The 12,989-nt window shown below is 40.5% G+C and overlaps 1 protein-coding gene across 2 annotated transcripts in view; it reads right to left on the bottom strand.

Annotated features, from left to right (window-relative positions):
* Positions 1-12,989, bottom strand: part of LOC122809164 (FXYD domain-containing ion transport regulator 5-like) — a 646,566-nt gene that overhangs the window by 570,886 nt on the left and 62,691 nt on the right. The gene's annotated exons all lie outside the window — the stretch shown is intronic.

Below are 12,989 nucleotides of genomic sequence, written 5' to 3'. Positions count from 1 at the left end.
AAAAGGGTTTGCATCCAGATTAAAAGAGGTAATTGTGCCCCTCTATGGATCACTCATCAGACCCATCATAGAGTATAATGCCCCATTTGGGATGTACCTTACAAGACACCTGCAACAGCTGGAAAGACCACAGACGTACCTCACCAAGAGGATCACTGGCCTCAAACAGATGTCCTATGCAGCTTGACTGAAGAAATTCCAGCTGTACTCAGTTGCATACCACCTAGCCTGACATACAAGGCCATGTCCAATGCAGAATTGATGGACATGCTCCACCTAAAGAAAACCATATCCCTCGAGCCACAAGCTCTAGGGATCTAAAGCTCACCACAACAATAAATAAGATGTGCTGGAGGGATAAATTCCTGTCCCAGAGATGCCCCATGCTCTGGAACAAGATTCCAACCTACATTAGGCAGAGCTCCTCACTAACACTCTTCAAGAGAAACCTTGACGAGTGAATGGGAAATAAAAAGTTTTCCCCGGGGATCACTTCAATGGCTCTGCTGGACAGTGGCACAAGGAACTAATCTAAGGGGGCGGCGAAAGCCAACACAATTCTGGCTAGGCTTATAAATGCCTTCGGGCAGATAGCCTAGTACCTACCTATGAAACTATGAACCTACATGGTTAGGTGCAGGTAGATATGGTCTTCCATTTTGCTATTCAATAAATTTAGCTCATATGCATACCCCACTGCCCTAGTCCATTGTTACACCACTACACCAGAGCCTTTCTCCCTAGCAACCAATGTTACCTGTTATTGTTTTTGTTCTGCATGCTACCCACTATAATGCAAAATACATATTTTACATAAAATTGTCTTTTTACATTTTATCTGCATATCTCATTTGCACACCACTGCGCTAGGCTCAAATGGCTGAAATTGGCCCAAAAAAAAAAAAAAACTTATTTTTATAATTTTGCAACTGTTTTCCATGGCAATTGCCATATTTTTGGTCACTGGCATGCCTCATAATCATAATACATGCTTTAGTTTGAGCTGTCATGCCCCTGTTTTGATTTTTGCAGAAATGTACATGGTTAATAACCAAATAAATTTCTGCAGTGGACACTGCTCTGACACAGATGCCGGCCTGCTCACTAATTCACCTCATTTGCATGGTTTTCACCAGCAAATGAGATAATTAGCATTATTCAGTGGTGTCTGTGTCAGAATAGTGCTGGCTGGCTCATGCACACCCCCAGCCTTGTTTACTGGATTGCTCGGCACGTGCGAACTTGGTGAGCTAGAGTCCCCCCGTGTTGGCCTGGACTTCTGAGAAGTAGACGAAAAACAGAAGAGAACCCAGGACCAATCCTTGTGAGACTCCACTCATGATTGGTCAGCAGTCTGACTTGGAGTCTGTTACTTTCACACTGTGGGATCTATCTGTCAGCCAATTTGCAACCCATCTAGTGATATAGGGGTTGTTGCCTAGTTTGGTGAGTCTATCTACAATTCCTGAGTGGGGAATGGTATCGAAGGCCTTGGCCTTATCGAGACAGGATGTATGACCTACCTTGCCTTCATCCACAGCTCTGGTGACTGACTCAAAGATGTCCACCAAGTTGAGCAGGCATGATCTACCTATCACAAAACACAACTGCATTGGGTCCAGTGTCTGGAGATTTTTTATATCCTTATTAATCAGGTCACGATGATGTGCTCCATAGCCTTACATATCATACTTGTCAGGCTGATGGGGCAACAGTTCCCAGGGTGTGTAGTCACTCCCCCTTTATGGAGACTGTAGCAGTGCACCATTTGGGAGGGACAAAGCCTGAGGTTTGGCTGTGATTGAACAGGGCACACAAGTCTGGTGCAAGTTCACTTTTTTAGTTCATGTAGAACACAGCCAGGCATATTGCCATGCCCCTTGGATACTGTATTCTTGGCCTTGGACAATGCAGCTTTAACCTGTGCAACAGAAATACTGGGTGCCTGGTATTCTTCTGGTATTGTGATTGGTCCTTTGGGGGGCAGAGGGGTAAAGTTGTCACTGAATCTGTCGGCTAGTATGTTGCGATATCTGTTGACTCAGTACAGGATGTGCCATTGTGCAGTAACTCAGAGTAAATCTGGGCATGGCCATGGAGATTCTTGACATAGTTATAGAAGGTCTTGTAGTTGTCTCTAGTATCTGCTGCAAGTCTGCCTTCATAGCTAGCTTTGGAGGATTTTATGAGGGATCACAACTTTTTGTTTAGGGTAATAAGGGAGTTTTTCCAGTCTTGGGGCTTCACCTTTTTCTGCAACCAGTTCTTCCTTCTGTTGTAGAGTTTGTTAATGACAGGGGACCACCAGATTGGCTTTATTTTTTTGGAGGAAAGCATCTTGGTTCTGTTGGGTATGGCTAGTTCCATGCATTCATATAAGTGTTCGTACAGTGCATTGGTGTATGATGTGGCAGTCATGCAACTATTCTCCATTTGCATGAATGCCATGAAGTTACCCCCCTCTATTTAAGTTAGCTTTAGAGAAATTTTTCATGGTGGTTACTTTTGGGGGGGAGTGTGGATTTCCATGGTGATTAATTTGTGGTCAGATCTAACCAGTGAAGAATTGACTATTGGTGCAGAGCAACAATCCCCCATTTTGGAAATAACCAGGTCAAAGATGTTGCGTCCTCTAGTGGGGGTAAGAATGAACTGGTTCAGGGCATTGGAATTAATGAATTCCAGGAAACGTTGAGCAAGTGTATTAGTGCATGAATAGTTTTCCCAGTTAATGGAGGGGATAGTTAAAGTCTCCTGGTATGAGGGTGTTGGTTTGGACCCTAATATTTTCCAGGGTGCTTAGGAACATAGAGAGAGAGAGAGTCTTGGGACATGGTTGGAGACCTATAGCAGGCTATGACCTGAATCGCTGTCTTGCCCAATGTTAGTTGTACCTGAAGTATCTCTGATGCATTATGCTGTGCTACTAGTCTGGATGTGTGCTTATCCTTACTGAATATGGAAACACCACCTCCTTTGGAGCTTCAGTCCATGTTCTGGGGCAGAAAGGTATGAAATGAGTTATAACCTGGTAGCACAGGGGTGCTTTTTGCTGCTTTAAACCAGGTCTCCATTACACCACAAATGTCAGTGTTCTCCATTTTAAGGAGGGCTTCGAGCGAGTGCATCTTGAGATTTAGACTTCTAGTGTTGAGCAGCATGACCCTCAAATTACACTTATTTATAGCTGTTACTATGGTAAGTTGGTCTTTGGAACACCACCTAAAAAGGCATTATGGGGTGGCAAGAGCCTTAGCCAGTATCTGTAAACCCAGGGATGACAGATGCAGGCCATCTCTGAGAAAGCAATGAGGTCTGTCAATCATGTCATCTCAAACAGGCAGATACCGGATCTCCTTAGAATGACACCAGAAACTTAGCCAATTGTTGAAGTCAATCATTTCTGTTTATACTGTGGTATAATTCTGGGTGATGGTAGGATGCTGCTCAGGGCTAGGGTCATACCTGCCTGGGCTACATAATCTGAGAGCTCCTCCATGTCTCTTCATGTAGTCTAGGGAGGTATGTCTCAGGTCATTCACACCCACATGGACAATGACAGAGTCATATTTGTACTTGTGGTGGAGTGACCTGAGTGTGCATGTTATGTGTCAGATCCTGGGACCCAACAGGCAGCTGACTGTTACCTTCTCCCTATTCAACCTAGTGAGTGGACATCAGTGTGCCTCACTTTTGACTCACCTATGATAATTGTATTAGGTAGGTTGTTAGGTTGAGGTGCACACTGTGTGGGTGAGATATGTGTCTTGTGATTTGTGCTGTGTCGTGATGGTCGAGGGTTTTTCTGCCTTGGAGGTCTCTGTTGTTTGAGTAGATTTATATTGAAAGCTTCTGTGAAGGTGGGTGTGTGGTTTGTGTTTTTATGTGAGAGCTGTGATGGTGGGTGTTCTGCAGGGCAATGTGTTCCATGTGGTGTGGTGCAGGTGTTGACCTTCTCCTTTTGACCAGTTATTCCGGTCTTGGCTGGAGATTGCATGGCTTCCAATTTAGATATATAAGTGCATCTCTCACAAGTCTGATAGTTGGGGGGGGGTAAGAGGAGAGGGTTGTCTGTGTACATGAGACAGTTGCTACACTGCTTCAGGATGTCAAAGTTCACTAGATTAATAGGAGAAAACACAGGGGACTGATCTTTAGACATGCCTGGAGAGATGGTTATTATTAATAAGTACTGGAGGTGTTTCCTTCTAGTACATTTAGTGCTAAGAGCACTTATGTGTACTACAATAATTGCTACAAAAGTGCTAGACAGATAAGTTAGTTAAAGTGCAAGAGAGAAGAGTGCTAGCAAGATCTAAGAGAAAAATTGAAGAGCAGACTTTCTGGCACCGGTAATGGTTTACCCTAGCTTAGTTGTGCTGCGCATCGTGCAAACCTGCGCAAACAGGTTTTTAAAGCAGAAAGTTAAAAGGGATAGAAAAGCTGCCCAAATGGCCAATAAGCTACAATTCCAGAGCTAGAAACCACTTCTCTTGTTGTAGATAGGCTACCTATTGCTTACCACTCCCACTGATAAGCTGAAAGGCTTCCTTCTAGCACAGAAAGATCTGGGGAACTCAGAAACTACAATGTTGTCCTGAGTACAACAAATCTGTATCTGGACTACTCTAGTTAACAGGAAAGGTGGGAAAACAAGCAAACAAGCTAGAACTTATTATTATTTATTTTTTTTATAGAAAAAGCACTTAAAACAGTAATAAATTTGTTTTAAACACAGTAGAGGCTATCACACTTCAGTGTAAAGCAAAATACAACAAATACAGTTAAAATAAATGCAATACAATGAAAAATGACTTAAAATAAGTCAGTGGATTTTCTGTCTAGTGGACTGGGAGGTAGCCTGGTCTGTTTAGGTAGGGGAAACACCTAAGATTTCTGCATGTAGATTTACTGGCTGGAGGACTTTTTAATCAGCTTATCTTGATTTTAGTGCATGTATAAATTCTGTACAATTGAATGTCTTTTGACTCATTTATACAAAGCAAAGTACTTTTATAGAATAATTACACTTTTTTAAGCTGCATACAGTGCACTGCTTTATCTGTATCTTTAAGTTTGTTTGTAGTAGGATTTCATATATTTTAAACTTGCTTGTGGTAGCATTTCACTCTGAGCACACTTTTACTGTGCTTTTACATTAGGAAGTCTGGGATTATTCAACTTGTGGCAGTACATGTTTACCCAGTCTATCTGCGCTGGGAAGCACACACAAGAGCTCCAAGTATTTTTCTGCACTTCTCTTATATACTGTAACTGCACTTAAGCAGTTTAAAAAAAACTATACTGTCTGCTGCTGCTTTAAGTAGTTAACTGCACTGTATTACATTGCAGCCATTATATCTGTTAGTTTTAGGACTGTTGTAGGTAGTTTGAATGGTCTTGTTACACTTAGACCCCAAACCAGCTATTCTACATTAAGGATGTTTTTTTTTTTTTTTTTTGCATTCTTGTAGCAGAAGTGTGCTAATCTAACCTGTCTGAGTTGGAGATTGCTGGTTGAAGGCATATCTGTGCTTTCCTGATTGGTAGTTAGCTTAAAACTTGTTTCTCTTTGCTCATATTTACACAACAGTAGTTAGCAGTGCCCTGTATAGATGCAAAAGCCTAGAACATCATTTTTTCCCTAAACAGCTGCCAGTGAAACCTTCCAAGCTTTTCTGCTGTTCTAGGAGCAACTCAGTTATGCACTGAGTAGCATTACCTTAATGATCAATATCAGCCTACACAAAGTATAGGGCCTTCTTGTAGTCTCAGCGCTACTAACACAGTCCTGTCAAATTGACTCATTCCATTCTCTGATAAAACATACAGTAAAATCCTGCTATCATTGAAGGGCAGTTTTCCATCATCTCTCTGTTCAGCCTGATAGACATGGGCATCCTGAGTCAATGTAGCAATTGTTTCATGTATACTGACAACAACTAACTCTTGAAACAAACAAATGCTTTATTTGAGACATACTGTTACACTATGAAATTGGAAGCAAGACTCTCACATAAGGACAAATTGAATGTCAGGCAGGTTTTCAGTACACACATACTTTCCACACTAAAGAAGAACATGACACATAAACCCAAATATGCAAAGGTACCCAGTAATAACTTACCAAAAGATGAGAGTCTTCCCAAACGGAAACCACTTACACACATAACAATGCAAAAAACAACCACAACACATAATAGCACACACACCAGTATCATAACAAATAACCCATAAGGCGTAACACCACAAAACCTAATGCACTAGTCATAGGTGACTCCATTGTGTGATACATGGATTTTCCCCTCACCAGGCTTGATAAGGAGTGGGTTATGGTTAACTGCCTGTCAAGTGCCAGGATCCATCAACTCACTGAAGCACTCAAGTCACTCAACCACAAGTACTGGTACAACTCCATTATAGTCCATGCTGTGGTGAATGACTTGAGATGCACCTCATTGGACTATATGAAGTGAGATATGACTGAGCTCTCAAGTTATGTGTCACAGGCAGGTATAAGCCTAGCCTTAAGCACCTTCTTCAAGGATGATGCCACAATACAAACAAAAACAATTGACTGTAACAACTGGCTTAGCTTCTGGTGTCAGTCCAAGGGGGTCCAATATCTGTCAGCCTGAGAAGACATGGTCGACAGAGATGGTCTGCACCTATCTCCTCTAGGCTTTTGGATACTGGCAAAGGTATTGGCCAACCCTATTGTGAATTTTTTAGAATGTGTCATAATAACCAACCTCCCAACATAACAAAATTCTCTCTAGATAAACTCAAGGTACTGCTACTTAATGATAGGAGTCTAAACAAGAAACTGTACTCCCTGGAAGCACTTCTCACTTTGGAAGATGCTGACATCTGTACAGTTCTGAGACATGGTTCAAAGGCACAGAAAGCACCCCAGACGTGCAAGGCTACAATGCCTTCCATACGTTCAGACCATAAACTGAGCAAAACTATTCAACCAGTATGGCTCTCTTGAGCTACTCCATGCCCAATTAACTATAAACAAAGCCCCCTACCACATCATAGCTACCTATGGGTCCCCCACCATAAAACAGGAAAAGCATACCGCATATTTGGACTTACTGGAGTCACTTGCTATATAACCCAACACCTTACTCATAGGGGAGTTTAATTATCCTACCACTGACTAGGAAGCATACATAACAAATAACATGCTGGCTCAGAGGATCTTATACTTTGTCATTGCAAATGTTCTGGAACAGCTTGTCAACACACCCACAAGAGACTCAAATGTCCTGGACATAATTATCATTAACATGTTAGAGCATTGCACTCCCAACCCCTGTGTGATGTGCTCCCTGGTAAGATATGGATCATAAATCAGTCTTGTTCAATGTAATTATAAGACTAGATATCCTATTAAGCTCAAAAACACATAAGAATGTTTCAAAGACAAATTACTTCCTACTAAGTAATGATATAAGAAGTTTCAAAGCCTCCTCAAACACAGATAACATAGACTCCTATGCAGAGGTATACACCAATACCCTGTATAACCACTTCAGCAATTGTATAGAATTGGCTGTACCCGACTGGCTTAATAAACAGGTCTTGCTGAAACAACAAGCCACCCAAGTGAACCCCTAGTATAAACAGGCTATAAATACAAGAGAAAGAAACTAATGTCCAAGAACAAGAGGAAACTGGCTCAGCAGAGGATGAAATCCCTCTCTAGCTTAAAAACTAAACTAGAGCTCCTATCAAGTCTACTAAAACTAATTACAAAGCAAAAAATAATCTCAAGGCATTCTTTAACTACATCCAAAATCTAAAAGAGAATACCCAGCTATCTGCTGAATGGGTTGTGGATGGCACCATTACTGAACCAGAGGTAATAGCCAACCTGCTAGCTGACAGATTCAATCCCCTCTCCCCCTCCAGTCATCCCCCCAAGGTATCCTGCTACCATTCCTAAGCCTATTATCTCAAGAGAGAGAGAGAAGGTCATCTCAGCACTCTCCAAGGCCAAAAACATGGCATCAACGGGACCAGACAACATCCCATATTGCCTTTTAAACAGCATAAAACATATCCTAGTAGAACCACTTGGATCCCTGTGAACTGGCAATGTTCTGGCAGAATGGAGGACAGCAACAATAATCCCTCTGCACAATGGGAGAAGATCAACTGACCTTAGGAATTATAGGCCCATAAGCTTGATTAGCCTCATATGCAAGGCCTTGGAAAGAATCATTATGGATTTTATTAACAAGGACCTAGGTAATCTCCAAACTCTGGACCCATCCCAGTTCAGATTCATTAAAGGTAGATCATACCTGTTAAACATGGTTGATTTCTTCAAGAAAGTCAAGGCCTTGGATGAGGGAAAGACAGTGCATACTGTTTATCTTGACCTAGCCAAGGAATGTTATACAATCCTTAACTCAGGTATTATAGATAAACTCTTCCAATAGGGAATTAATCCCTACATTACCAGATGGGTAGCCAACTAGCTCAGTGACAGGACACATGCTGTCAACTCTAACAAAAGACCAGTCACCAGTGGCATACCACAGAGATCTGTGCAGGGCCCACTTACTGTTTGGAATTTATTTCTCAGAAGTCCAGGCAAACTTGGACAGCCTGTGGTTGACCATGTTCACTAAAGATTGCAAACTGGGAGCAATCACTGAGTCCCCCAACAATTTTAATATACTGAAGACAGGGCTAACACAGACAAATGATTGGTGGCAAAGCCATGGGTTGAAAATAAATGCAATAAAAATGCATTATTATTCCCTCTGGGAAAGCTGACATCTCTCCTAATTAAATTATAGACAGCACCCCCCCACAAAGTTTAGACCCAGTGGTATGTGATCTGGGTACTCATGTTTATAGAAATCTAAACTTTGACCACCGAGTATCCAAGTAGTAATGAAATCCTTCTATGTGAAACATCTTCTAAGTAAAGGCATTGCATCTAAATATAAGGATGTTATAATTCCATTATATTCGGCCCACATAAAACCAGTAATTGAGTACAGTGCTCTCTTTTGCATGTACCTCACCAGACACCTGCAACAATTGGAGAGACCACAGAGGTTTCTCACCAAGAAATTACAGGGTACACAAAACAAGTATTTTGTGGAAAGATTGAAAGCCCTGTCACTGTATTCTGTCTCCTACAGGTTGCTAAAGGTTGACCTGTGGCTGGCTTGCAGGGCAGTATCTGACCGGGTCCTGATGGAAATGCTACACATTTGTAAATCAAACTGCAGTAGGGTCACTCACTCCAGGGATCTTAACCTAATCATGCTGGAGAGATAGACACACCTTTCAGAGACTGCCACTTCTCTGGAACAAGTTTTCTTTTCATGTGAAACAGAGCCCCTCGCTGACCCTCTTCAAACGCAACCTAGATCAATGGATGAATGACTGCAGATTCACTCCTGGGGTGGTTCCCAAGTCTGTCCTGGACAGAGGACGCTGGAATCAACTACCATAGACCCTTGCCACTACTAACTTCACTCACCTAATCACCGATAATTGGGGCAACTCAGGATAAATATGCCTAGGCTTGTAAGGGCTCTAGGACCATTAGCCTAGTAACCTCCTATGAATCTATGTACCTAGGAACTATTAGTCTTTTTATGCTCAGTCATCAATAGGTTTATCTCCATCTTTTTCATCTGTTACCTCTATATCTATAATAAATTATGATGTCCTTTGAAGGTTGGACCTTGAGTTTTACTTTTTTCATGTATCTTAATGATTGGTGTCAGAACAATTGACCTCATGATCCTCTTCGGTGAATAAAGACCATTTTTACTTGCATAATTCTTTGACATTAGAAACACTCCAGATCAAATTTAAACTATGTAGTACACATAATAAAATAATGGGAACTGTTCTCTTTGCAGGTCGCTAAGACCATTGCAATGCTCTTTTGTTGCATGGAATTAGACCTAGAGAAACTTGAATTTGTTGAAATTTTTTTGTCTTTAGCTAATAGGTGCAGCTACTGTAACATCCATAAGGTATAGATTCTGTGGGTCTATATTACCAGATCGAAACTTTAGTTAGTCGAATAACTTGATCTGGTAATATCGAAATCCAAAAACAGCGAACGGCCGATTTCATGCAGGGAAAGAATTTCCATGGCCGTTATGCGGATTATGCCCTTTTCTCCAATGTAGAATGATCTTGGAGTTGGTATATTTCATTTGGGGGGTGTGGGAGGCACAGCCCCCCAGATCAGGGGGTGTGGTGGGAGAAGCCCCCCACTTGATTTGGGTTTAAACATTTTTTTTTTCATGCGGCAAAGGGAATTCTTTCCCTGTGTGAAATCAGCCGTTCGCAGTTTTTGGATTTCGATATTACCAGATCGATCTTTAGTTATTTGACTAACTAAAGATTCAATCTGGTAATATAGACCCGATTCCACAATCACATTAGGTATACACATAATATATACAAGATCAACTGGTAACTAGATGTCAAATACAGGGTCAAATGATTGTAGACTATCAAGCAGTGTTTAACTGCTCCCCATTCTTGCCAGTAGTCATGCATGTCTCTCCCTTCCTGTCTTCCTTACAATGACATCTCCAAATCATTTAATATAAGATAGTCACATACAAATAGAACACAGAGAATGCAGCCCACCACTGTATTGCATTTTCCTCTCATTTGTAACATACATGTCAGATTCCTCAATGAAAAAGGCCATCAAACTCAACCACATAAACAAACTCAGGCTTCAAACTAGGGTATTTTAGTTATTATAATCTAATTTGTTCTCTTCTGTGAATCACAACTGTCTTGAAATTCCTTGTTGACAGAAACCTGTCATCTACCAAAGTGATCTGATAGCTCACTTTGTATGCATATTAGGAAAGTCTTTAAAAACATTTAGTAAAAATATAAATGTGAAATGACCAATAGTCCTTAACTCTGTGTAGTAAGCCTCGCATAGCTATATAAAAATAAAAACAGAGTTTGGATGATCTAAAAGGAAAATTGATAGAGAGCCACTAAAGTGAAAGATAATTGCATTAGTCTACTAAACTACTTTTAAGAGCTGTAGAATTTTTCAGATCAGTGTGAATGCCAGAGTATCAGCATTTCCTAATTGCAAGTACCTCTTCCGTCCCCTGTCACTCTTCCTGATTGTCTTTTCTAGTACCATGGTCAATAATTAAACCCTAGTCATCTTGTTCATACTTAAGACTCTAACGATATGTGCCACAGGGCCAGGCTAAGAATGGTGAGGTACTCGATGTAATGTCTGGGAGAATAGGAAGACCGTCGGTATCAGATAAGAAAATAAAAAGTAGTACAATGAGAAGGATAGCGCTGTATGCACAGGCAAATGATTCAGAAAGGGGTACGATTGGCTCAGAGGGTTAAGGTTGTCAGCTGTCATGCCTATGGTCAGTGTTTGATGCTTTTAGAATTTGTTTGGCTACAGTGTGATCTAGAGCAAGTCACTTAAGCAAACACTGTGCCTGGTTCACACCAGAAAAGGGACCTTGTGTCCAGTGGACCTACCTGGTTAAAACATGGGTGAAATTATTTGAATGTCTGAAAAGTTGTTACAGTAAACACTGTTAATTGTGAAAGAGTTTAGTTTTCATTTATGAAAAAAAGGAATAAGAACTGCAAATATTAAACAGATGAAGGTTGTACTAAAGCATGGGGAGTTAGTATTAGGCAGATAAGTTGAATTTACATATCAAAGAGGTAATTTAAAAATAAAAATAGTTCATTTTATATTTATATTTGCAGTTGGAATGAAGAAGGTTGAAGGTAGAAGGGCAGTAACAGGATTCTCAGTTCATACGGATATTTTGTCAATATTTGGAGAAGAAGAAAACAAAGTAAGGATAGGCAAATAATATACAAAGTTAGCAGTGACGCTTTAAAAACTGAAATTTAAATGTAGAGTCAAATTATTATTGAAGGAGCACAGTAATATAAGACATTTTTTCAAAAGCTGTTAGGTATGATGGATTGCTTTAAAAAAGCTTAAGAGAGATTATTTTCATGCAGAAAAGAGATTAGATGCTAGAGTTAAAAATATATACCAGTTAATGATTAGTGAATCTAAAGACTTGTTGGAAAAGAATAAAAAGGAATTGTCAGAGATGGGAAGCAAATGCATAAACCTGCAGTAGAGACAATTTCCTACCAAGTATCTTTCCAAATAAACCACCTCATTATACATATTTATGTTCTGCTCCTCTGGGGAATATGACACATCTAACCTCTACATGAAGGTAGAAACTCCACAGAATTCACCAGCTACAGACATATTGCTCTTTTATCTCCATTGTCAAAGCCACTAGAAAAATGTATACAGTCCCATCTTTCTCTCCCCATCACCAAAAATGGCAACCTTCCCTGATTTGAACATGGCTTTCTCCTCCAACATAGCACTACAACCGCCCTTCTATGTTTTAACAGTACAGGACGTGTACATAGAACTGAGGGCAAACTAGTTTCAGGACTCTAACTTGACTTCTTCAAAGCCTTTCACACAACATCTCACCAAATTCTTCTTCAAAAACCCTCCAGTCTAGGATTTAGCAATAACTCCTTGACCTGTTTAACAGCTATATCTGTAACAGATCCCAAGCAGATAAATTGAAGATCAAATTCTCTTCCTCCCTTCCTTTCTCCATTTGAGTACCTACTGGTGTTCCCCAAGTTTCCATTCCAGCCCCCACACCCTTTAACAACTTTATCAATAACTTCTCTGTTGTCATAAAAACAGCGACACTAGTTCAATATACTAATGATGCCATACTTACCTTTGCACCCAAAACCTTAGCAACTTGCAAAAAATCACCCAGCAATCCTTCACCTCTGTACAGACAAGGCTGATTCCCAACTATTTCTCCGCCCTAATAAAATTAAAATTATCCTTTTCAACCACAAACACTGCACATTCAATAAAACTACTTTCCATATATTTTCTAAAAATTATATCAAAATTGAACATGTGTCAC

The sequence above is a fragment of the Protopterus annectens genome, chromosome 8.part0 (genome assembly GCF_019279795.1).
Source record: "Protopterus annectens isolate FY-2018-M chromosome 8.part0, PAN1.0, whole genome shotgun sequence".
Taxonomy (NCBI): domain Eukaryota; kingdom Metazoa; phylum Chordata; order Ceratodontiformes; family Protopteridae; genus Protopterus; species Protopterus annectens.
The sequence above is the reverse complement of the archived record's forward strand: the minus strand, read 5'-3'. Positions and strand labels throughout refer to the sequence as shown.